Raw genomic sequence first — 23,788 nt, forward strand, 5'->3', positions numbered from 1 at the left:
TCACTCCTCTACTCCCGCACTGTGCTCACTCCTCTACTCCCGCACTGTGCTCACTCCTCTACTCCCGCACTGTGCTCACTCCTCTACTCCCGCAATCTGCTCACTCCTCTACTCCCGCACTGTGCTCACTCCTCTATCCCCGCACTGTGCTCACTCCTCGACTCCCGCAATCTGCTCACTCCTCTACTCCCGCACTGTGCTCACTCCTCTATCCCCGCACTGTGCTCACTCCTCTACTCCCGCACTGTGCTCACTCCTCTACTCCCGCACCGTGCTCACTCCTCTGCTCCCGCACCGTGCTCACACCTCTACTCCTGCACTGTGCTCATTCCTCTACTCCCTCACTGTGCTCAATCCTCTACTCCTCCACTGAACTCACTCTTGTACTCCTTCACTGTGCTCACTCCTCTACTCCCACACTGTGCTCACTCCTCTACTCCCGAACTGTGCTCACTCCTCTAACCCGCACTGTGCTCACACCTCTACTCCCGCAATGTGCTCACTCCTCTACTCCCGCACTGTGGTCACTCCTCTACTCCCGCACTGTGCTCACTCCTCTACTCCCGCACTGTGTTCACTCCTTTACTCCCGCACTGTGCTCAGTTGTCTATTCCCGCACTGTGCACACTCCTCTACTCCCGCACTGTGCTGACTCCTCTACTCCCGAACTGTGCTCACTCCTCTACTCCCGCACTGTGCTCACTCCTCTATTCCCGCAACTTGCTCACACCTCTACTCCCGTACCATGCTCACTCCTCTATTCCCACACCGTGCTCACTCCTCTACTCCCGCACCGTGCTCACTCCTCTACTCTCGCACCGTGCTCACTCCTCTATTCCCGCACTGTGCTCACTCCTCTACTCCCACACTGTGCCCACTCCTCTACCCCCGCACCTTGCTCACTCCTCCAATCCCGCACCGTGCTCACTCCTCTATTCCCGCAACTTGCTCACACCTCTACTCCCGCACCATGCTCACTCCTCTATTCCCACACCGTGCTCACTCCTCTACTCCCGCACCGTGCTCACTCCTCTACTCTTGCACCGTGCTCACTCCTCTATTCCCGCACTGTGCTCACTCCTCTACTCCCACACTGTGCCCACTCCTCTACCCCCGCACCTTGCTCACTCCTCCACTCCCGCACCGTGCTCACTCCTCTACTCCCGCACTGTGCCCTCTCCTCTACCCCCGCACCTTGCTCACTCCTCTACTCCCGCACCGTGCTCACTCCTCTACTCCCGTACCGTGCTCACGCCTCTACTCCCGCACCGTGCTCACTCCTCTATTCCCGCAATGTGCTCACTCCTCCTCTCTCGCACGTTCTTCACTCCTCTACACCCACATTGTTCTCACTCCTCTACTCCCGCACCATGCTCACTCCTCTATTCCCGCACCGTGCTCACTCCTCTACTCCCGCACCGTGCTCACTCCGCTACTCCCGCACTGTGCTCGCTCCTCTACTCCCGCACTGTGCTAAATCCTCTACTCCCGCACTGTGCTCACTCCTCTACTCCTGCACAGTTTTCACTCCTCTACTCCCGCACAGTGTTGACTCCTCTGCTCCCTCACTGTGCTCACTCCTCTACTCCCGCAACTTGCTCACTCCTCCACTCCCGCACTGTGCCCACTCCTCCACTCCCGCACTGTGCTCACTCCTCTACTCCCGCACTGTGCCCACTCCTCTATTCCTGCACTGTGCTCACTCCTCTGCTTCCGCACTGTGCTCACTCCTCTACTCCCGCACTGTGCTCACTACTCTACTCCTGCAATGTGCTCGCTCCTCTATTCCCGCACAGTGCTCACTCCTCTACTCTTGAAATGTGCTCACTCCTCTAATCTCGCACTGTGCTCACTCCTCTACTCCCGCGCTGTGCTCACTCCTCTACTCCCGCCCCGTGCTCACTGCTCTAATCCCGCTCCGTGCTCACTCCTCTACTCCCGCACTGTACTCACTCCTCTACTCCCGCACCGTGCTCACTCCTCTGCTCCCGCACCGTGCTCACACCTCTACTCCTGCACTGTGCTCATTCCTCTACTCCCTCACTGTGCTCAATCCTCTACTCCTCCACTGAACTCACTCTTGTACTCCTTCACTGTGCTCACTCCTCTACTCCCACACTCTGCTCACTCCTCTACTCCCGAACTGTGCTCACTCCTCTACTCCCGCACTGTGCTCACACCTCTACTCCCGCACTGTGCTCACTCCTCTACTCCCGCACTGTGGTCACTCCTCTACTCCCGCACTGTGCTCACTCCTCTACTCCCGCACTGTGTTCACTCCTTTACTCCCGCACTGTGCTCAGTTGTCTATTCCCGCACTGTGCACACTCCTCTACTCCCGCACTGTGCTGACTCCTCTACTCCCGAACTGTGCTCACTCCTCTACTCCCGCACTGTGCTCACTCCTCTATTCCCGCAACTTGCTCACACCTCTACTCCCGCACCATGCTCACTCCTCTATTCCCGCACCGAGCTCACTCCTCTACTCCCGCACTGTGCTCACTCCTCTATCATCGCACTGTGCTCACTCCTCTACCCTCGCACTGTGCCCACTCCTCTACCCCCGCAGCTTGCTCACTCCTCTACTCCCACACCGTGCTCACTCCTCTACTCCCGCACCGTGCTCACTCCTCTACCCCCGCACCTTGCTCACTCCTCCACTCCCGCACCGTGCTCACTCCTCTACTCCCGCACTGTGCCCTCTCCTCTACCCCCGCACCTTGCTCACTCCTCTACTCCCGCACCGTGCTCACTCCTCTACTCCCGTACCATGCTCACGCCTCTACTCCCGCACCGTGCTCACTCCTCTATTCCCGCAATGTGCTCACTCCTCCTCTCTCGCACGTTCTTCACTCCTCTACACCCACATTGTTCTCACTCCTCTACTCCCGCACCATGCTCACTCCTCTATTCCCGCACCGTGCTCACTCCTCTACTCCTGCACCGTGCTCACTCCGCTACTCCCGCACTGTGCTCGCTCCTCTACTCCCGCACTTTGCTAAATCCTCTACTCCCGCACTGTGCTCACTCCTCTACTCCCGCACAGTGTTGACTCCTCTGCTCCCTCACTGTGCTCACTCCTCTACTCCCGCAACTTGCTCACTCCTCCACTCCCGCACTGTGCCCACTCCTCCACTCCCGCACTGTGCTCACTCCTCTACTCCCGCTCTGTGCCCACTCCTCTATTCCTGCACTGTGCTCACTCCTCTGCTTCCGCACTGTGCTCACTCCTCTACTCCCGCACTGTGCTCACTACTCTACTCCCGCACTGTGCTCGCTCCTCTATTCCCGCACAGTGCTCACTCCTGTACTCTCGAAATGTGCTCACTCCTCTAATCTCGCACTGTGCTCACTCCTCTACTCCCGCGCTGTGCTCACTCCTCTACTCCCGCCCCGTGCTCACTGCTCTAATCCCGCTCCGTGCTCACTCCTCTACTCCCGCACTGTACTCACTCCTCTACTCCCGCACAGTGCTCACTGCTCTAATCCCGCTCCGTGCTCACACCTCTACTCCCGCACCGTGCTCACTCCTCTACTCCCGCACCGTGCTCACTCCTCTACTCCCGCACTGTGCTCACTCCTCGACTCCCGCATTGTGCTCACACTTTTACTTCCGAACTGTGCTCTCTCCTCTACGGCCGCAATGTGCTCACTCCTCTACTCCCGCACTGTGCTCACTCCTCTACTCCCGCACTCTGATCACTCCTCTATTCCCGCACTCGGCTCACTCCTCTACTCCCGCACTCTGCCCCCTCCTGTACTCCCGCACTGTGCTCACTCCTCTACTCCCGCACTGTGCTCACTCCTCTACTCCCGCACTGTGCCCACTCCTCTACTCCCGCAATGTGTTCACTAATCCACTCCCGCACAGTGCTCACTCCACTACTCCAGCACTGTGCGCAATCCTCTACTCCCCCAATGTGCTCGCTCCTCTATTCCCGCACCGTGCTCACTCCTCTACTCCCGCGCTGTGCTCACTCCTCTACTCCCGCCCCGTGCTCACACGTCTACTCCCGCACTGTGCTCACTCCTCTCCTCCAGGTCCGTGCTCACTTCTCTACTCCTGCACTGTGCTCACTCCTCTACTCCCGCACCGTGCTCTCTCCTCTACTCCCGAACTGTGCTCACACCTCTACTCCCGCACCGTGCTAACTCCTCTACCCCCGCACAGTGCTCACTGCTCTACTCCCGCACCGTGCTCACTCCTCTACTCCCGCACTCTGCTGAATCCTCTACTCCCGCACTGTGCTCACTCCTCTACTCCCGCATTCTGCTCACTCCTCTACTGGCGCTCTTTGCTCACTCCTCTATCCCCGCACTCTGCTCACTCCTCTACTCCCGCACTGTGCTCACTCCTCTACTCCCGCACTGTGCTCACTCCTCTGCTCCCGCACTGTGCTCACTCCTCTACTCCCGCACTGTGCTCACTCCTCTACTCCCGCAATCTGCTCACTCCTCTACTCCCGCACTGTGCTCACTCCTCTATCCCCGAACTGTGCTCACTCCTCTACTCCCGCACTGTGCTCAGTCCTCTACTCCCGCATCGTGCTCACTCCTCTGCTCCCGCACCGTGCTCACACCTCTACTCCCGCACTGTGCTCATTCCACTACTCCCTCACTGTGCTCACTCCTCTACTCCTCCACTGAGCTCACTCTTGTACTCCCTCACTGTGCTCACTCCTCTACTCCCACACTGTGCTCACTCCTCTACTCCCGAACTGTGCTCACACATCTACTCCCGCATTGTGCTCACACCTCTACTCCCGCACTGTGCTCACTCCTCTACTCCTGCACTGTGGTCACTCCTCTACTCCCGCACTGTGCTCACTCCTCTACTCCCGCACTGTGTTCACTCCTTTACCCCTGCACTGTGCTCAGTTGTCTATTCACGCACTGTGCACACTCCTCTACTCCCGCACTATGCTCTCTCCTATACTCCCGCAATGTGCTCACTCCTCTACTCCCGCACTGTGCTGACTCCTCTACTCCCGAACTGTGCTCACTCCTCTACTCCCGCACTGTGCTCACTCCTCTATTCCCGCAACTTGCTCACACCTCTACTCCCGCACCATGCTCACTCCTCTATTCCCGCACCGAGCTCACTCCTCTGCTCCCGCACTGTGCTCACTCCTCTACTCCCGCACTGTGCTCACTCCTCTACCATCGCACTGTGCCCACTCCTCTACCCCCGCACCTTGCTCACTCCTCTACTCCCGCACCGTGCTCACTCCTCTACTCCCGCACCGTGCTCACTCCTCTACTCCCGCACCGTGCTCACTCCTCTATTCCCGCACTGTGCTCACTCCTCTACTCCCGCACTGTGACCACTCCTCTACCCCCGCACCTTGCTCACTCCTCCACTCCCGCACCGTGCTCACTCCTCTGCTCCCGCACTGTGCCCTCTCCTCTACACCCGCACCTTGCTCACTCCTCTACTCCCGCACCGTGCTCACTCCTCTACTCCTGCACTGTGGTCACTCCTCTACTCCCGCACTGTGCTCACTCCTCTACTCCCGCACTGTGTTCACTCCTTTACCCCCGCACTGTGCTCAGTTGTCTATTCCCGCACTGTGCACACTCCTCTGCTCCCGCACTGTGCTCTCTCCTATACTCCCGCAATGTGCTCACTCCTCTACTCCCGCACTGTGCTGACTCCTCTACTCCCGAACTGTGCTCACTCCTCTACTCCCGCACTGTGCTCACTCCTCTATTCCCGCAACTTGCTCACACCTCTACTCCCGCACCATGCTCACTCCTCTATTCCCGCACCGAGCTCACTCCTCTACTCCCGCACTGTGCTCACTCCTCTACTCCCGCACCGTGCTCACTCCTCTACTCCCGCACCGTGCTCACTCCTCTATTCCCGCACTGTGCTCACTCCTCTACTCCCGCACTGTGACCACTCCTCTACCCCCGCACCTTGCTCACTCCTCCACTCCCGCAACGTGCTCACTCCTCTGCTCCCGCACTGTGCCCTCTCCTCTACACCCGCACCTTGCTCACTCCTCTACTCCCGCACCGTGCTCACTCCTCTACTCCCGCACCGTGCTCACTCCTCTACTCCCGCACCGTGTTCACTCCTCTACTCCCGCACTGTGCTCACTCCTCTACTCCCGCACTGTGTTCACTCCTTTACTCCCGCACTGTGCTCAGTTGTCTATTCCCGCACTGTGCACACTCCTCCACTCCCGCACTGTGCTCACTCCTATACTCCCGCAATGTGCTCACTCCTCTACTCCCGCATTGTGCTCACTCCTCTATTCCCGCAACTTGCTCACACCTCTACTCCAGCACTATGCTCACTCCTCTACTTCCGCACCGTGCTCACTCCTGTACTACCGCACCGTGCTCACTCCTCTATTCCCGCACCGATCTCACTCCTCTACTCCCGCACTGTGCTCACTCCTCTACTCCCGCACTGTGCTCACTCCTCTACTCCCGCACTCTGCTCACTCCTCTACTCCCGCACTCTGCTCACTCCTCTGCTCCCGCACCGTGCTCACTCCTCTACTCCCGCACCGTGCTCAGTCCTCTACTCCCGCACTGTTCTCATTCCTCTACTCCATCACTGTGCTCACTCCTCTACTCCTGCACTGAGCTCACTCTTCTACTCCCTCACTGTGCTCACTTCTCTACTTCCGCACTGTGCTCACTCCTCTACTCCCGCACTGTGCTCATTCCTCTATTCCCGCACTGTGCTCACTCCTCTCCTCTGCACAGTGCTCACTCCTCTGCTCCCGCACTGTGCTCACTCCTCTACTCCCGCACTGTGCTCACTCCTCTACTCCCGCACTTTGCTCACTCCTCTACTCCCGCTCTGTACTCACTCCTCTACTCCCGCACTGTGCTCACTCCTCTACTCCCGCACTGTGCTCACTCCTCTACTCCCGCACTGTGCTCACTCCTCTACTCCCGCTCTGTACTCACTCCTCTACTCCCGCACTGTGCTCACTCCTCTACTCCCACATTGAGCTCACCCCTCTACTCCCCCAATGTGCTCGCTCCTCTAGTCTCGCATTGTGCTCACTCCTCTACTCCCGCACTGTGCTCACTCCTCAATCTCGCACTGTGCTCAATCCTCTACTCCCGCACTGTGCTCACTCCTCTACTCCCGCACTGTGCTCACTCCTCTAGCCTCACACTGTGCTCACTACATTAATCCCGCACTGTGCTCACTCCTCTACTCCTGCATCTTGCTCACTCCTCTACTCCCGGACCGTGCTCACTCTTCGACTCCCACATTGTGCTCACCATTTACTCCTGCACTGTGCTCACACCTCTACTCCCCCAATGTGATCGCTCCTCTATTACCGCACGGAGCTCACTCCTCTACTCCCGCAATGTGCTCACTCATCTACTCCTGCACTGTGCTCAATACTCTACTACCGCACTCTGATCACTCCTCTATTCCCGCACTCTGCTCACTCCTCTACTCCCGCACTGTGCCCACTCCTCTACTCCTGCACTGTGCTCACTCCTCCATGCTGCACTGTGCTCACTCCTCTACTCCCGCACTGTGCCGACTCCTCTACTCCCGCACTGTGCTCACTCCTCTACTCCCGCACTGTACTCACTCCTCTACTCCCGCACAGTGCTCACTGCTCTAATCCCGCTCCGTGCTCACACCTCTACTCCCGCACCGTGCTCACTCCTCTACTCCCGCACCGTGCTCACTCCTCTACTCCCGCACTTTGCTCACTCCTCTATCCCCGAACTGTGCTCACTCCTCTACTCCCGCACTGTGCTCAGTCCTCTACTCCCGCATCGTGCTCACTCCTCTGCTCCCGCACCGTGCTCACACCTCTACTCCCGCACTGTGCTCATTCCACTACTCCCTCACTGTGCTCACTCCTCTACTCCTCCACTGAGCTCACTCTTGTACTCCCTCACTGTGCTCACTCCTCTACTCCCACACTGTGCTCACTCCTCTACTCCCGAACTGTGCTCACACATCTACTCCCGCACTGTGCTCACACCTCTACTCCCGCACTGTGCTCACTCCTCTACTCCTGCACTGTGGTCACTCCTCTACTCCCGCACTGTGCTCACTCCTCTACTCCCGCACTGTGTTCACTCCTTTACCCCTGCACTGTGCTCAGTTGTCTATTCCCGCACTGTGCACACTCCTCTACTCCCGCACTATGCTCTCTCCTATACTCCCGCAATGTGCTCACTCCTCTACTCCCGCACTGTGCTGACTCCTCTACTCCCGAACTGTGCTCACTCCTCTACTCCTGAACTGTGCTCACTCCTCTATTCCCGCAACTTGCTCACACCTCAACTCCCGCACCATGCTCACTCCTCTATTCCCGCACCGAGCTCACTCCTCTGCTCCCGCACTGTGCTCACTCCTCTACTCCCGCACTGTGCTCACTCCTCTACCATCGCACTGTGCCCACTCCTCTACCCCCGCACCTTGCTCACTCCTCTACTCCCGCACCGTGCTCACTCCTCTACTCCCGCACCGTGCTCACTCCTCTACTCCCGCACCGTGCTCACTCCTCTATTCCCGCACTGTGCTCACTCCTCTACTCCCGCACTGTGACCACTCCTCTACCCCCGCACCTTGCTCACTCCTCCACTCCCGCACCGTGCTCACTCCTCTGCTCCCGCACTGTGCCCTCTCCTCTACACCCGCACCTTGCTCACTCCTCTACTCCCGCACCGTGCTCACTCCTCTACTCCTGCACTGTGGTCACTCCTCTACTCCCGCACTGTGCTCACTCCTCTACTCCCGCACTGTGTTCACTCCTTTACCCCCGCACTGTGCTCAGTTGTCTATTCCCGCACTGTGCACACTCCTCTGCTCCCGCACTGTGCTCTCTCCTATACTCCCGCAATGTGCTCACTCCTCTACTCCCGCACTGTGCTGACTCCTCTACTCCCGAACTGTGCTCACTCCTCTACTCCCGCACTGTGCTCACCCCTCTATTCCCGCAACTTGCTCACACCTCTACTCCCGCACCATGCTCACTCCTCTATTCCCGCACCGAGCTCACTCCTCTACTCCCGCACTGTGCTCACTCCTCTACTCCCGCACCGTGCTCACTCCTCTACTCCCGCACCGTGCTCACTCCTCTATTCCCGCACTGTGCTCACTCCTCTACTCCCGCACTGTGACCACTCCTCTACCCCCGCACCTTGCTCACTCCTCCACTCCCGCAACGTGCTCACTCCTCTGCTCCCGCACTGTGCCCTCTCCTCTACACCCGCACCTTGCTCACTCCTCTACTCCCGCACCGTGCTCACTCCTCTACTCCCGCACCGTGCTCACTCCTCTACTCCCGCACCGTGTTCACTCCTCTACTCCCGCACTGTGCTCACTCCTCTACTCCCGCACTGTGTTCACTCCTTTACTCCCGCACTGTGCTCAGTTGTCTATTCCCGCACTGTGCACACTCCTCCACTCCCGCACTGTGCTCACTCCTATACTCCCGCAATGTGCTCACTCCTCTACTCCCGCATTGTGCTCACTCCTCTATTCCCGCAACTTGCTCACACCTCTACTCCAGCACCATGCTCACTCCTCTACTTCCGCACCGTGCTCACTCCTGTACTACCGCACCGTGCTCACTCCTCTATTCCCGCACCGATCTCACTCCTCTACTCCCGCACTGTGCTCACTCCTCTACTCCCGCACTGTGCTCACTCCTCTACTCCCGCACTCTGCTCACTCCTCTACTCCCGCACTCTGCTCACTCCTCTGCTCCCGCACCGTGCTCACTCCTCTACTCCCGCACCGTGCTCAGTCCTCTACTCCCGCACTGTTCTCATTCCTCTACTCCATCACTGTGCTCACTCCTCTACTCCTGCACTGAGCTCACTCTTCTACTCCCTCACTGTGCTCACTTCTCTACTTCCGCACTGTGCTCACTCCTCTACTCCCGCACTGTGCTCATTCCTCTATTCCCGCACTGTGCTCACTCCTCTCCTCTGCACAGTGCTCACTCCTCTGCTCCCGCACTGTGCTCACTCCTCTACTCCCGCACTGTGCTCACTCCTCTACTCCCGCACTTTGCTCACTCCTCTACTCCCGCTCTGTACTCACTCCTCTACTCCCGCACTGTGCTCACTCCTCTACTCCCGCACTGTGCTCACTCCTCTACTCCCGCACTGTGCTCACTCCTCTACTCCCGCTCTGTACTCACTCCTCTACTCCCGCACTGTGCTCACTCCTCTACTCCCACATTGAGCTCACCCCTCTACTCCCCCAATGTGCTCGCTCCTCTACTCTCGCATTGTGCTCACTCCTCTACTCCCGCACTGTGCTCACTCCTCAATCTCGCACTGTGCTCAATCCTCTACTCCCGCACTGTGCTCACTCCTCTACTCCCGCACTGTGCTCACTCCTCTAGCCTCACACTGTGCTCACTACATTAATCCCGCACTGTGCTCACTCCTCTACTCCTGCATCTTGCTCACTCCTCTACTCCCGGACCGTGCTCACTCTTCGACTCCCACATTGTGCTCACCATTTACTCCTGCACTGTGCTCACACCTCTACTCCCCCAATGTGATCGCTCCTCTATTACCGCACGGAGCTCACTCCTCTACTCCCGCAATGTGCTCACTCATCTACTCCTGCACTGTGCTCAATACTCTACTACCGCACTCTGATCACTCCTCTATTCCCGCACTCTGCTCACTCCTCTACTCCCGCACTGTGCCCACTCCTCTACTCCTGCACTGTGCTCACTCCTCCATGCTGCACTGTGCTCACTCCTCTACTCCCGCACTGTGCCGACTCCTCTACTCCCGCACTGTGCTCACTCCTCTACTCCCGCACTGTACTCACTCCTCTACTCCCGCACAGTGCTCACTGCTCTAATCCCGCTCCGTGCTCACACCTCTACTCCCGCACCGTGCTCACTCCTCTACTCCCGCACCGTGCTCACTCCTCTACTCCCGCACTTTGCTCACTCCTCGACTCCCACATTGTGCTCACACTTTTACTCCCGCACAGTGCTCTCTCATCTACAGCCGCAATGTGCTCACTCCTCTACTCCCGCACTGTGCTCACTTTTCTACTCCCGCACTCTGATCACTCCTCTATTCCCGCACTCGGCTCACTCCTCTATTCCGCACTGTGCCCACTCCTGTACTCCCGCACTGTGCTCACTCCTCTACTCCCGCACTGTGCTCACTCCTCTACTCCCGCACTGTGCCCACTCCTCTACTCCCGCACTGTGTTCACTCCTCTACTCCCGCACAGTGCTAACTCCACTACTCCAGCACTGTGCGCAATCCTCTACTCCCCCAATGTGCTCGCTCCTCTATTCCCGCACCGTGCTCACTCCTCTACTCCCGCGCTGAGTTCACTCCTCTACTCCCGCCCCGTGCTCACACGTCTACTCCCGCACTGTGCTCACTCCTCTACTCCAGGTCCGTGCTCACTCCTCTACTCCCACAATGTGCTCACTCCTCTACTCCCGCACCGTGCTCACTACTCGACTCCCGCACCGTGCTCACTCCTCTACTCCCGCACCGTGCTCACTTCTCTACTCCCGCACTGTGCTCACTCCTCTACTCCCGCACCGTGCTCACTCCTCTACTCCCGCACCGTGCTCACTCCTCTACTCCCGCACTGTGCTCACACCTCTACTCCCGCACCGTGCTAACTCCTCCACCCCCGCACAGTGCTCACTCCTCTACTCCCGCACCGTGCTCACTCCTCTACTCCCGCACCGTGCTCACTCCTCTACCCCCGCACTGTGCTCACACCTCTACTCCCGCACCGTGCTCACTCCTCTGCTCCCGCACTCTGCTGATTCCTCTACTCCTGCACTGTGCTCACTCCTCTACTCCCGCATTCTGCTCACTCCTCTACTCGCGCACTTTGCTCACTCCTCTATCCCCGCACTCTGCTCACACCTCAACTCCCGCACTGTGCTCACTCCTCTACGCCCGCACTGTGCTCACTCCTCTACTCCCGCACTGTGCTCACTCCTCTACTCCCGCACTGTGCTCACTCCTCTACTCCCGCAATCTGCTCACTCCTCTACTCACGCACTGTGCTCACTCCTCTATCCCCGCACTGTGCTCACTCCTCTACTCCCGCACCGTGCTCACTCCTCTACTCCCGCACCGTGCTCACTCCTCTGCTCCCGCACCGTGCTCACTCCTCTACTCCCGCACTGTGCCCACTCCTCTGCTCCCGCAGTGTGTTCACTAATCTACTCCCGCACAGTGCTCACTCTACTACTCCCGCACTGTGCGCAATCCTCTACTCCCCCAATGTGCTCGCTCCTCTATTCCCGCGCTGTGCTCACTCCTCTACTCCCGCCCCGTGCTCACACATCTACTCCCGCACTGTGCTCACTCCTCTCCTCCAGGTCCGTGCTCACTTCTCTACTCCTGCACTGTGCTCACTCCTCTACTCCCGCACCGTGCTCACTCCTCTACTCCCGCACCGTGCTCACTCCTCTACTCCCGCACTGTGCTCACACCTCAACTCCCGCACCGTGCTAACTCCTCTACCCCCGCACAGTGCTCACTGCTCTACTCCCGCACCGTGCTCACTCCTCTACTCCCGCTCTGTGCTCACTCCTCTACTCCCGCATTCTGCTCACTCCTCTACTGGCGCACTTTGCTCACTCCTCTATCCCCGCACTCTGCTCACTCCTCTACTCCCGCACTGTGCTCACTCCTCTACTCCCGCGCTGTGCTCACTCCTCTACTCCCACACTGTGCTCACTCCTCTACTCCCGCAATCTGCTCACTCCTCTACTCCCGCACTGTGCTCACTCCTTTATCCCCGCACTGTGCTCACTCCTCTACTCCCGCACTGTGCTCACTCCTCTGCTCCCGCACCGTGCTCACACCTCTACTCCCGCACTGTGCTCTTTCCTCTACTCCCTCACTGTGCTCACTCCTCTACTCCTCCACTGAACTCACTCTTGTACTCCCTCACTGTGCTCACTCCTCTACTCCCACACTGTGCTCACTCCTCTACTCCCGAACTGTGCTCACTCCTCTACTCCCGCACTGTGCTCACACCTCTACTCCCGCACTGTGCTCACTCCTCTACTCCCGCACTGTGGTCACTCCTCTACTCCCGCACTGTGCTCACTCCTCTACTCCCGCACTGTGTTCACTCCTTTACTCCCGCACTGTGCTCAGTTGTCTATTCCCGCACTGTGCACACTCCTCTACTCCCGCACTGTGCTCTCTCCTTTCCTCCCGCAATGTGCTCACTCCTCTACTCCCGCACTGTGCTGACTCCTCTACTCCCGAACTGTGCTCACTCCTCTACTCCCGCACTGTGCTCACTCCTCTATTCCCGCAACTTGCTCACACCTCTACTCCCGCACCATGCTCACTCCTCTATTCCCGCACCGAGCTCACTCCTCTACTCCCGCACTGTGCTCACTCCTCTACTCCCGCACTGTGCTCACTCCTCTACCCTCGCACTGTGCCCACTCCTCTACACCCGCACGTTGCTCACTCCTCTACTCCCGCACCGTTCTCACTCCTCTACTCCCGCACCGTGCTCACTCCTCTACTCCCGCACCGTGCTCACTCCTCTATTCCCGCACTGTGCTCACTCCTCTACTCCCGCACTGTGCCCACTCCTCTACCCCCGCACCTTGCTCACTCCTCCACTCCCGCACCGTGCTCACTCCTCTACTCCCGCACTGTGCCCTCTCCTCTACTCCCGCACCGTGCTCACTCCTCTACTCCCGCACCGTGCTCACTCCTCTATTCCCGCACTGTGCTCACTCCTCTACTCCCGCACTGTGCCCACTCCTCTAGCCCCGCACCTTGCTCACTCCTCTACTCCCGCACCGTGCTCACTCCTCTACTCCCGCACCGTGCTCACGCCTCTGCTCCCGCACCGTGCTCACTCCTCTATTCCCGCACCGTGCTCACTCCTCTACTCCCGCACCGTGCTCACTCCGCTACTCCCGCACTGTGCTCGCTCCTCTACTCCCGCACTGTGCTCAATCCTCTACTCCCGCACTGTGCTGACTGCTCTACTCCCTCACTGTGCTCACTCCTCTACTCCCGCAACTTGCTCACTCCTCCACTCCCGCACTGTGCCCACTCCTCCACTCCCGCACTGTGCCCTCTCCTCTACCCCCGCACCTTGCTCACTCCTCTACTCCCTCACTGTGCTCACTCCTCTACCCCCGCACCTTGCTCACTCCTCCACTCCCGCACCGTGCTCACTCCTCTGCTCCCGCACTGTGCCCTCTCCTCTACCCCCGCACCTTGCTCACTCCTCTACTCCCGCACCGTGCTCACTCCTCTACTCCCGTACCGTGCTCACGCCTCTACTCCCGCACCGTGCTCACTCCTCTATTCCCGCAATGTGCTCACTCCTCCTCTCTCGCACGTTCTTCACTCCTCTACACCCACATTGTTCTCACTCCTCTACTCCCGCACCATGCTCACTCCTCTATTCCCGCACCGTGCTCACTCCTCTACTCCCGCACCGTGCTCACTCCGCTACTCCCGCACTGTGCTCGCTCCTCTACTCCCGCACTGTGCTAAATCCTCTACTCCCGCACTGTGCTCACTCCTCTACTCCTGCACAGTTTTCACTCCTCTACTCCCGCACAGTGTTGACTCCTCTGCTCCCTCACTGTGCTCACTCCTCTACTCCCGCAACTTGCTCTCTCCTCCACTCCCGCACTGTGCCCACTCCTCCACTCCCGCACTGTGCTCACTCCTCTACTCCCGCACTGTGCCCACTCCTCTATTCCTGCACTGTGCTCACTCCTCTGCTTCCGCACTGTGCTCACTCCTCTACTCCCGCACTGTGCTCACTACTCTACTCCTGCACTGTGCTCGCTCCTCTATTCCCGCACAGTGCTCACTCCTCTACTCTTGAAATGTGCTCACTCCTCTAATCTCGCACTGTGCTCACTCCTCTACTCCCGCGCTGTGCTCACTCCTCTACTCCCGCCCCGTGCTCACTGCTCTAATCCCGCTCCGTGCTCACTCCTCTACTCCCGCACTGTACTCACTCCTCTGCTCCCGCACCGTGCTCACTCCTCTGCTCCCGCACCGTGCTCATACCTCTACTCCTGCACTGTGCTCATTCCTCTACTCCCTCACTGTGCTCAATCCTCTACTCCTCCACTGAACTCACTCTTGTACTCCTTCACTGTGCTCACTCCTCTACTACCACACTCTGCTCACTCCTCTACTCCCGAACTGTGCTCACTCCTCTACTCCCGCACTGTGCTCACACCTCTACTCCCGCACTGTGCTCACTCCTCTACTCCCGCACTGTGGTCACTCCTCTACTCCCGCACTGTGCTCACTCCTCTACTCCCGCAATATGTTCACTCCTTTACTCCCGCACTGTGCTCAGTTGTCTATTCCCGCACTGTGCACACTCCTCTACTCCCGCACTGTGCTGACTCCTCTACTCCCGAACTGTGCTCACTCCTCTACTCCCGCACTGTGCTCACTCCTCTATTCCCGCAACTTGCTCACACCTCTACTCCCGCACCATGCTCACTCCTCTATTCCCGCACCGAGCTCACTCCTCTACTCCCGCACTGTGCTCACTCCTCTATCATCGCACTGTGCTCACTCCTCTACCCTCGCACTGTGCCCACTCCTCTACCCCCGCACCTTGCTCACTCCTCTACTCCCACACCGTGCTCACTCCTCTACTCCCGCACCGTGCTCACTCCTCTACTCTCGCACCGTGCTCACTCCTCTATTCCCGCACTGTGCTCACTCCTCTACTCCCGCACTGTGCCCACTCCTCTACCCCCGCACCTTGCTCACTCCTCCACTCCCGCACCGTGCTCACTCCTCTACTCCCGCACTGTGCCCTCTCCTCTACCCCCGCACCTTGCTCACTCCTCTACTCCCGCACCGTGCTCACTCCTCTACTCCCGTACCGTGCTCACGCCTCTACTCCCGCACCGTGCTCACTCCTCTATTCCCGCAATGTGCTCACTCCTCCTCTCTCGCACGTTCTTCACTCCTCTACACCCACATTGTTCTCACTCCTCTACTCCCGCACCATGCTCACTCCTCTATTCCCGCACCGTGCTCACTCCTCTACTCCCGCACCGTGCTCACTCCGCTACTCCCGCACTGTGCTCGCTCCTCTACTCCCGCACTTTGCTAAATCCTCTACTCCCGCACTGTGCTCACTCCTCTACTCCCGCACAGTGTTGACTCCTCTGCTCCCTCACTGTGCTCACTCCTCTACTCCCGCAACTTGCTCACTCCTCCACTCCCGCACTGTGCCCACTCCTCCACTCCCGCACTGTGCTCACTCCTCTACTCCCGCACTGTGCCCACTCCTCTATTCCCGCACAGTGCTCACTCCTGTACTCTCGAAATGTGCTCACTCCTCTAATCTCGCACTGTGCTCACTCCTCTACTCCCGCGCTGTGCTCACTCCTCTACTCCCGCCCCGTGCTCACTGCTCTAATCCCGCTCCGTGCTCACTCCTCTACTCCCGCACTGTACTCACTCCTCTACTCCCGCACAGTGCTCACTGCTCTAATCCCGCTCCGTGCTCACACCTCTACTCCCGCACCGTGCTCACTCCTCTACTCCCGCACCGTGCTCACTCCTCTACTCCCGCACTGTGCTCACTCCTCGACTCCCGCATTGTGCTCACACTTTTACTTCCGAACTGTGCTCTCTCCTCTACGGCCGCAATGTGCTCACTCCTCTACTCCCGCACTGTGCTCACTCCTCTACTCCCGCACTCTGATCACTCCTCTATTCCCGCACTCGGCTCACTCCTCTACTCCCGCACTCTGCCCCCTCCTGTACTCCCGCACTGTGCTCACTCCTCTACTCCCGCACTGTGCTCACTCCTCTACTCCCGCACTGTGCCCACTCCTCTACTCCCGCAATGTGTTCACTAATCCACTCCCGCACAGTGCTCACTCCACTACTCCCGCACTGTGTGCAATCCTCTACTCCCCCAATGTGCTCGCTCCTCTATTCCCGCACCGTGCTCACTCCTCTACTCCCACGCTGTGCTCACTCCTCTACTCCCGCCCCGTGCTCACACGTCTACTCCCGCACTGTGCTCACTCCTCTCCTCCAGGTCCGTGCTCACTTCTCTACTCCTGCACTGTGCTCACTCCTCTACTCCCGCACCGTGCTCACTCCTCTAATCCCGCACCGTGCTCACTCCTCTACTCCCGCACTGTGCTCACACCTCTACTCCCGCACCGTGCTAACTCCTCTACCCCCGCACAGTGCTCACTGCTCTACTCCCGCACCGTGCTCACACCTCTACTCCCGCACTCTGCTGAATCCTCTTCTCCCGCACTGTGCTCACTCCTCTACTCCCGCATTCTGCTCCCTCCTCTACTGGCGCACTTTGCTCACTCCTCTATCCCCGCACTCTGCTCACTCCTCTACTCCCGCACTGTGCTCACTCCTCTACTCCCGCACTGTGCTCACTCCTCTACTCCCGCACTGTGCTCACTCCTCTACTCCCGCACTGTGCTCACTCCTCTACTCCCGCAATCTGCTCACTCCTCTACTCCCGCATTGTGCTCACTCCTCTATCCCCGCACTGTGCTCACTCCTCGACTCCCGCAATCTGCTCACTCCTCTACTCCCGCACTGTGCTCACTCCTCTATCCCCGCACTGTGCTCACTCCTCTACTCCCGCACTGTGCTCACTCCTCTACTCCCGCACCGTGCTCACTCCTCTGCTCCCGCACCGTGCTCACACCTCTACTCCTGCACTGTGCTCATTCCTCTACTCCCTCACTGTGCTCAATCCTCTACTCCTCCACTGAACTCACTCTTGTACTCCTTCACTGTGCTCACTCCTCTACTCCCACACTGTGCTCACTCCTCTACTCCCGAACTGTGCTCACTCCTCTACTCCCGCACTGTGCTCACACCTCTACTCCCGCAATGTGCTCACTCCTCTACTCCCGCACTGTGGTCACTCCTCTACTCCCGCACTGTGCTCACTCCTCTACTCCCGCACTGTGTTCACTCCTTTACTCACGCACTGTGCTCAGTTGTCTATTCCCGCACTGTGCACACTCCTCTACTCCCACACTGTGCCCACTCCTCTACCCCCGCACCTTGCTCACTCCTCCACTCCCGCACCGTGCTCACTCCTCTATTCCCGCAACTTGCTCACACCTCTACTCCCGCACCATGCTCACTCCTCTATTCCCACACCGTGCTCACTCCTCTACTCCCGCACCGTGCTCACTCCTCTACTCTCGCACCGTGCTCACTCCTCTATTCCCGCACTGTGCTCACTCCTCTACTCCCACACTGTGCCCACTCCTCTACCCCCGCACCTTGCTCACTCCTCCACTCCCGCACCGTGCTCACTCCTCTACTCCCGCACTGTGCCCTCTCCTCTACCCCCGCACCTTGCTCACTCCTCTACTCCCGCACCGTGCTCACTCCTCTACTCCCGTACCGTGCTCACGCCTCTACTCCCGCACCGTGCTCACTCCTCTATTCCCGCAATGTGCTCACTCCTCCTCTCTCGCACGTTCTTCACTCCTCTACACCCACATTGTTCTCACTCCTCTACTCCCGCACCATGCTCACTCCTCTATTCCCGCACCGTGCTCACTCCTCTACTGCCGCACCGTGCTCACTCCGCTACTCCCGCACTGTGCTCGCTCCTCTACTCCCGCACTGTGCTAAATCCTCTACTCCCGCACTGTGCTCACTCCTCTACTCCTGCACAGTTTTCACTCCTCTACTCCCGCACAGTGTTGACTCCTCTGCTCCCTCACTGTGCTCACTCCTCTACTCCCGCAACTTGCTCACTCCTCCACTCCCGCACTGTGCCCACTCCTCCACTCCCGCACTGTGCTCACTCCTCTACTCCCGCACTGTGCCCACTCCTCTATTCCTGCACTGTGCTCACTCCTCTGCTTCCGCACTGTGCTCACTCCTCTACTCCCGCACTGTGCTCACTACTCTACTCCTGCACTGTGCTCGCTCCTCTATTCCCGCACAGTGCTCACTCCTCTACTCTTGAAATGTGCTCACTCCTCTAATCTCGCACTGTGCTCACTCCTCTACTCCCGCGCTGTGCTCACCCCTCTACTCCCGCCCCGTGCTCACTGCTCTAATCCCGCTCCGTGCTCACTCCTCTACTCCCGCACTGTACTCACTCCTCTACTCCCGCACCGTGCTCACTCCTCTGCTCCCGCACCGTGCTCACACCTCTACTCCTGCACTGTGCTCATTCCTCTACTCCCTCACTGTGCTCAATCATCTACTCCTCCACTGAACTCACTCTTGTACTCCTTCACTGTGCTCACTCCTCTACTCCCACACTCTGCTCACTCCTCTACTCCCGAACTGTGCTCACTCCTCTACTCCCGCACTGTGCTCACACCTCTACTCCCGCACTGTGCTCACTCCTCTACTCCCGCACTGTGGTCACTCCTCTACTCCCGCACTGTGCTCACTCCTCTACTCCCGCAATATGTTCACTCCTTTACTCCCGCACTGTGCTCAGTTGTCTATTCCCGCACTGTGCACACTCCTCTACTCCCGCACTGTGCTGACTCCTCTACTCCCGAACTGTGCTCACTCCTCTACTCCCGCACTGTGCTCACTCCTCTATTCCCGCAACTTGCTCACACCTCTACTCCCGCACCATGCTCACTCCTCTATTCCCGCACCGAGCTCACTCCTCTACTCCCGCACTGTGCTCACTCCTCTATCATCGCACTGTGCTCACTCCTCTACCCTCGCACTGTGCCCACTCCTCTACCCCCGCACCTTGCTCACTTCTCTACTCCCACACCGTGCTCACTCCTCTACTCCCGCACCGTGCTCACTCCTCTACTCTCGCACCGTGCTCACTCCTCTATTCCCGCACTGTGCTCACTCCTCTACTCCCGCACTGTGCCCACTCCTCTACCCCCGCACCTTGCTCACTCCTCCACTCCCGCACCGTGCTCACTCCTCTACTCCCGCACTGTGCCCTCTCCTCTACCCCCGCACCTTGCTCACTCCTCTACTCCTGCACCGTGCTCACTCCTCTACTCCCGTACCGTGCTCACGCCTCTACTCCCGCACCGTGCTCACTCCTCTATTCCCGCAATGTGCTCACTCCTCCTCTCTCGCACGTTCTTCACTCCTCTACACCCACATTGTTCTCACTCCTCTACTCCCGCACCATGCTCACTCCTCTATTCCCGCACCGAGCTCACTCCTCTACTCCCGCACTGTGCTCACTCCTCTATCATCGCACTGTGCTCACTCCTCTACCCTCGCACTGTGCCCACTCCTCTACCCCCGCACCTTGCTCACTCCTCTACTCCCACACCGTGCTCACTCCTCTACTCCCGCACCGTGCTCACTCCTCTACTCTCGCACCGTGCTCACTCCTCTATTCCCGCACTGTGCTCACTCCTCTACTCCCGCACTGTGCCCACTCCTCTACCCCCGCACCTTGCTCACTCCTCCACTCCCGCACCGTGCTCACTCCTCTACTCCCGCACTGTGCCCTCTCCTCTACCCCCGCACCTTGCTCACTCCTCTACTCCCGCACCGTGCTCACTCCTCTACTCCCGTACCGTGCTCACGCCTCTACTCCCGCACCGTGCTCACTCCTCTATTCCCGCAATGTGCTCACTCCTCCTCTCTCGCACGTTCTTCACTCCTCTACACCCACATTGTTCTCACTCCTCTACTCCCGCACCATGCTCACTCCTCTATTCCCGCACCGTGCTCACTCCTCTACTCCCGCACCGTGCTCACTCCGCTACTCCCGCACTGTGCTCGCTCCTCTACTCCCGCACTTTGCTAAATCCTCTACTCCCGCACTGTGCTCACTCCTCTACTCCCGCACAGTGTTGACTCCTCTGCTCCCTCACTGTGCTCACTCCTCTACTCCCGCAACTTGCTCACTCCTCCACTCCCGCACTGTGCCCACTCCTCCACTCCCGCACTGTGCTCACTCCTCTACTCCCGCACTGTGCCCACTCCTCTATTCCCGCACAGTGCTCAATCCTGTACTCTCGAAATGTGCTCACTCCTCTAATCTCGCACTGTGCTCACTCCTCTACTCCCGGCCCGTGCTCACTGCTCTAATCCCGCTCCGTGCTCACTCCTCTACTCCCGCACTGTACTCACTCCTCTACTCCCGCACAGTGCTCACTGCTCTAATCCCGCTCCGTGCTCACACCTCTACTCCCGCACCGTGCTCACTCCTCTACTCCCGCACCGTGCTCACTCCTCTACTCCCGCACTGTGCTCACTCCTCGACTCCCGCATTGTGCTCACACTTTTACTTCCGAACTGTGCTCTCTCCTCTACGGCCGCAATGTGCTCACTCCTCTACTCCCGCACTGTGCTCACTCCTCTACTCCCGCACTCTGATCACTCCTCTATTCCCGCACTCGGCTCACTCCTCTACTCCCGCACTCTGCCCCCTCCTGTACTCCCGCACTGTGCTCACTCCTCTACTCCCGCACTGTGCTCACTCCTCTACTCCCGCACTGTGCCCACTCCTCTACTCCCGCAATGTGTTCACTAATCCACTCCCGCACAGTGCTCACTCCACTACTCCCGCACTGTGCGCAATCCTCTACTCCCCCAATGTGCTCGCTCCTCTATTCCCGCACCGTGCTCACTCCTCTACTCCCACGCTGTACTCACTCCTCTACTCCCGCCCCGTGCTCACACGTCTACTCCCGCACTGTGCTCACTCCTCTCCTCCAGGTCCGTGCTCACTTCTCTACTCCTGCACTGTGCTCACTCCTCTACTCCCGCACCGTGCTCACTCCTCTAATCCCGCACCGTGCTCACTCCTCTACTCCCGCACTGTGCTCACACCTCTACTCCCGCACCGTGCTAACTCCTCTACCCCCGCACAGTGCTCACTGCTCTACTCCCGCACCGTGCTCACACCTCTACTCCCGCACTCTGCTGAATCCTCTTCTCCCGCACTGTGCTCACTCCTCCACTCCCGCATTCTGCTCCCTCCTCTACTGGCGCACTTTGCTCACTCCTCTATCCCCGCACTCTGCTCACTCCTCTACTCCCGCACTGTGCTCACTCCTCTACTCCCGCACTGTGCTCACTCCTCTACTCCCGCACTGTGCTCACTCCTCTACTCCCGCACTGTGCTCACTCCTCTACTCCCGCAATCTGCTCACTCCTCTACTCCCGCACTGTGCTCACTCCTCTATCCCCGCACTGTGCTCACTCCTCGACTCCCGCAATCTGCTCACTCCTCTACTCCCGCACTGTGCTCACTCCTCTATCCCCGCACTGTGCTCACTCCTCTACTCCCGCACTGTGCTCACTCCTCTACTCCCGCACTGTGCTCATTCCTCTACTCCCTCACTGTGCTCAATCCTCTACTCCTCCACTGAACTCACTCTTGTACTCCTTCACTGTGCTCACTCCTCTACTCCCACACTGTGCTCACTCCTCTACTCCCGAACTGTGCTCACTCCTCTACTCCCGCACTGTGCTCACTCCTCTACTCCCGCGCTGTGCTCACCCCTCTACTCCCGCCCCGTGCTCACTGCTCTAATCCCGCTCCGTGCTCACTCCTCTACTCCCGCACTGTACTCACTCCTCTACTCCCGCACCGTGCTCACTCCTCTGCTCCCGCACCGTGCTCACACCTCTACTCCTGCACTGTGCTCATTCCTCTACTCCCTCACTGTGCTCAATCCTCTACTCCTCCACTGAACTCACTCTTGTACTCCTTCACTGTGCTCACTCCTCTACTCCCACACTCTGCTCACTCCTCTACTCCCGAACTGTGCTCACTCCTCTACTCCCGCACTGTGCTCACACCTCTACTCCCGCACTGTGCTCACTCCTCTACTCCCGCACTGTGGTCACTCCTCTACTCCCGCACTGTGCTCACTCCTCTACTCCCGCAATATGTTCACTCCTTTACTCCCGCACTGTGCTCAGTTGTCTATTCCCGCACTGTGCACACTCCTCTACTCCCGCACTGTGCTGACTCCTCTACTCCCGAACTGTGCTCACTCCTCTACTCCCGCACTGTGCTCACTCCTCTATTCCCGCAACTTGCTCACACCTCTACTCCCGCACCATGCTCACTCCTCTATTCCCGCACCGAGCTCACTCCTCTACTCCCGCACTGTGCTCACTCCTCTATCATCGCACTGTGCTCACTCCTCTACCCTCGCACTGTGCCCACTCCTCTACCCCCGCACCTTGCTCACTTCTCTACTCCCACACCGTGCTCACTCCTCTACTCCCGCACCGTGCTCACTCCTCTACTCTCGCACCGTGCTCACTCCTCTATTCCCGCACTGTGCTCACTCCTCTACTCCCGCACTGTGCCCACTCCTCTACCCCCGCACCTTGCTCACTCCTCCACTCCCGCACCGTGCTCACTCCTCTACTCCCGCACTGTGCCCTCTCCTCTACCCCCGCACCTTGCTCACTCCTCTACTCCTGCACCGTGCTCACTCCTCTACTCCCGTACCGTGCTCACGCCTCTACTCCTGCACCGTGCTCACTCCTCTATTCCCGCAATGTGCTCACTCCTCCTCTCTCGCACGTTCTTCACTTCTCTACACCCACATTGTTCTCACTCCTCTACTCCCGCACCATGCTCACTCCTCTATTCCCGCACCGAGCTCACTCCTCTACTCCCGCACTGTGCTCACTCCTCTATCATCGCACTGTGCTCACTCCTCTACCCTCGCACTGTGCCCACTCCTCTACCCCCGCACCTTGCTCACTCCTCTACTCCCACACCGTGCTCACTCCTCTACTCCCGCACCGTGCTCACTCCTCTACTCTCGCACCGTGCTCACTCCTCTATTCCCGCACTGTGCTCACTCCTCTACTCCCGCACTGT

The sequence above is a fragment of the Somniosus microcephalus genome, chromosome 2, assembly GCF_052327205.1.
Source record: "Somniosus microcephalus isolate GS21.2 chromosome 2, FLI_Smic_1.0, whole genome shotgun sequence".
NCBI lineage: Eukaryota > Metazoa > Chordata > Chondrichthyes > Squaliformes > Somniosidae > Somniosus > Somniosus microcephalus.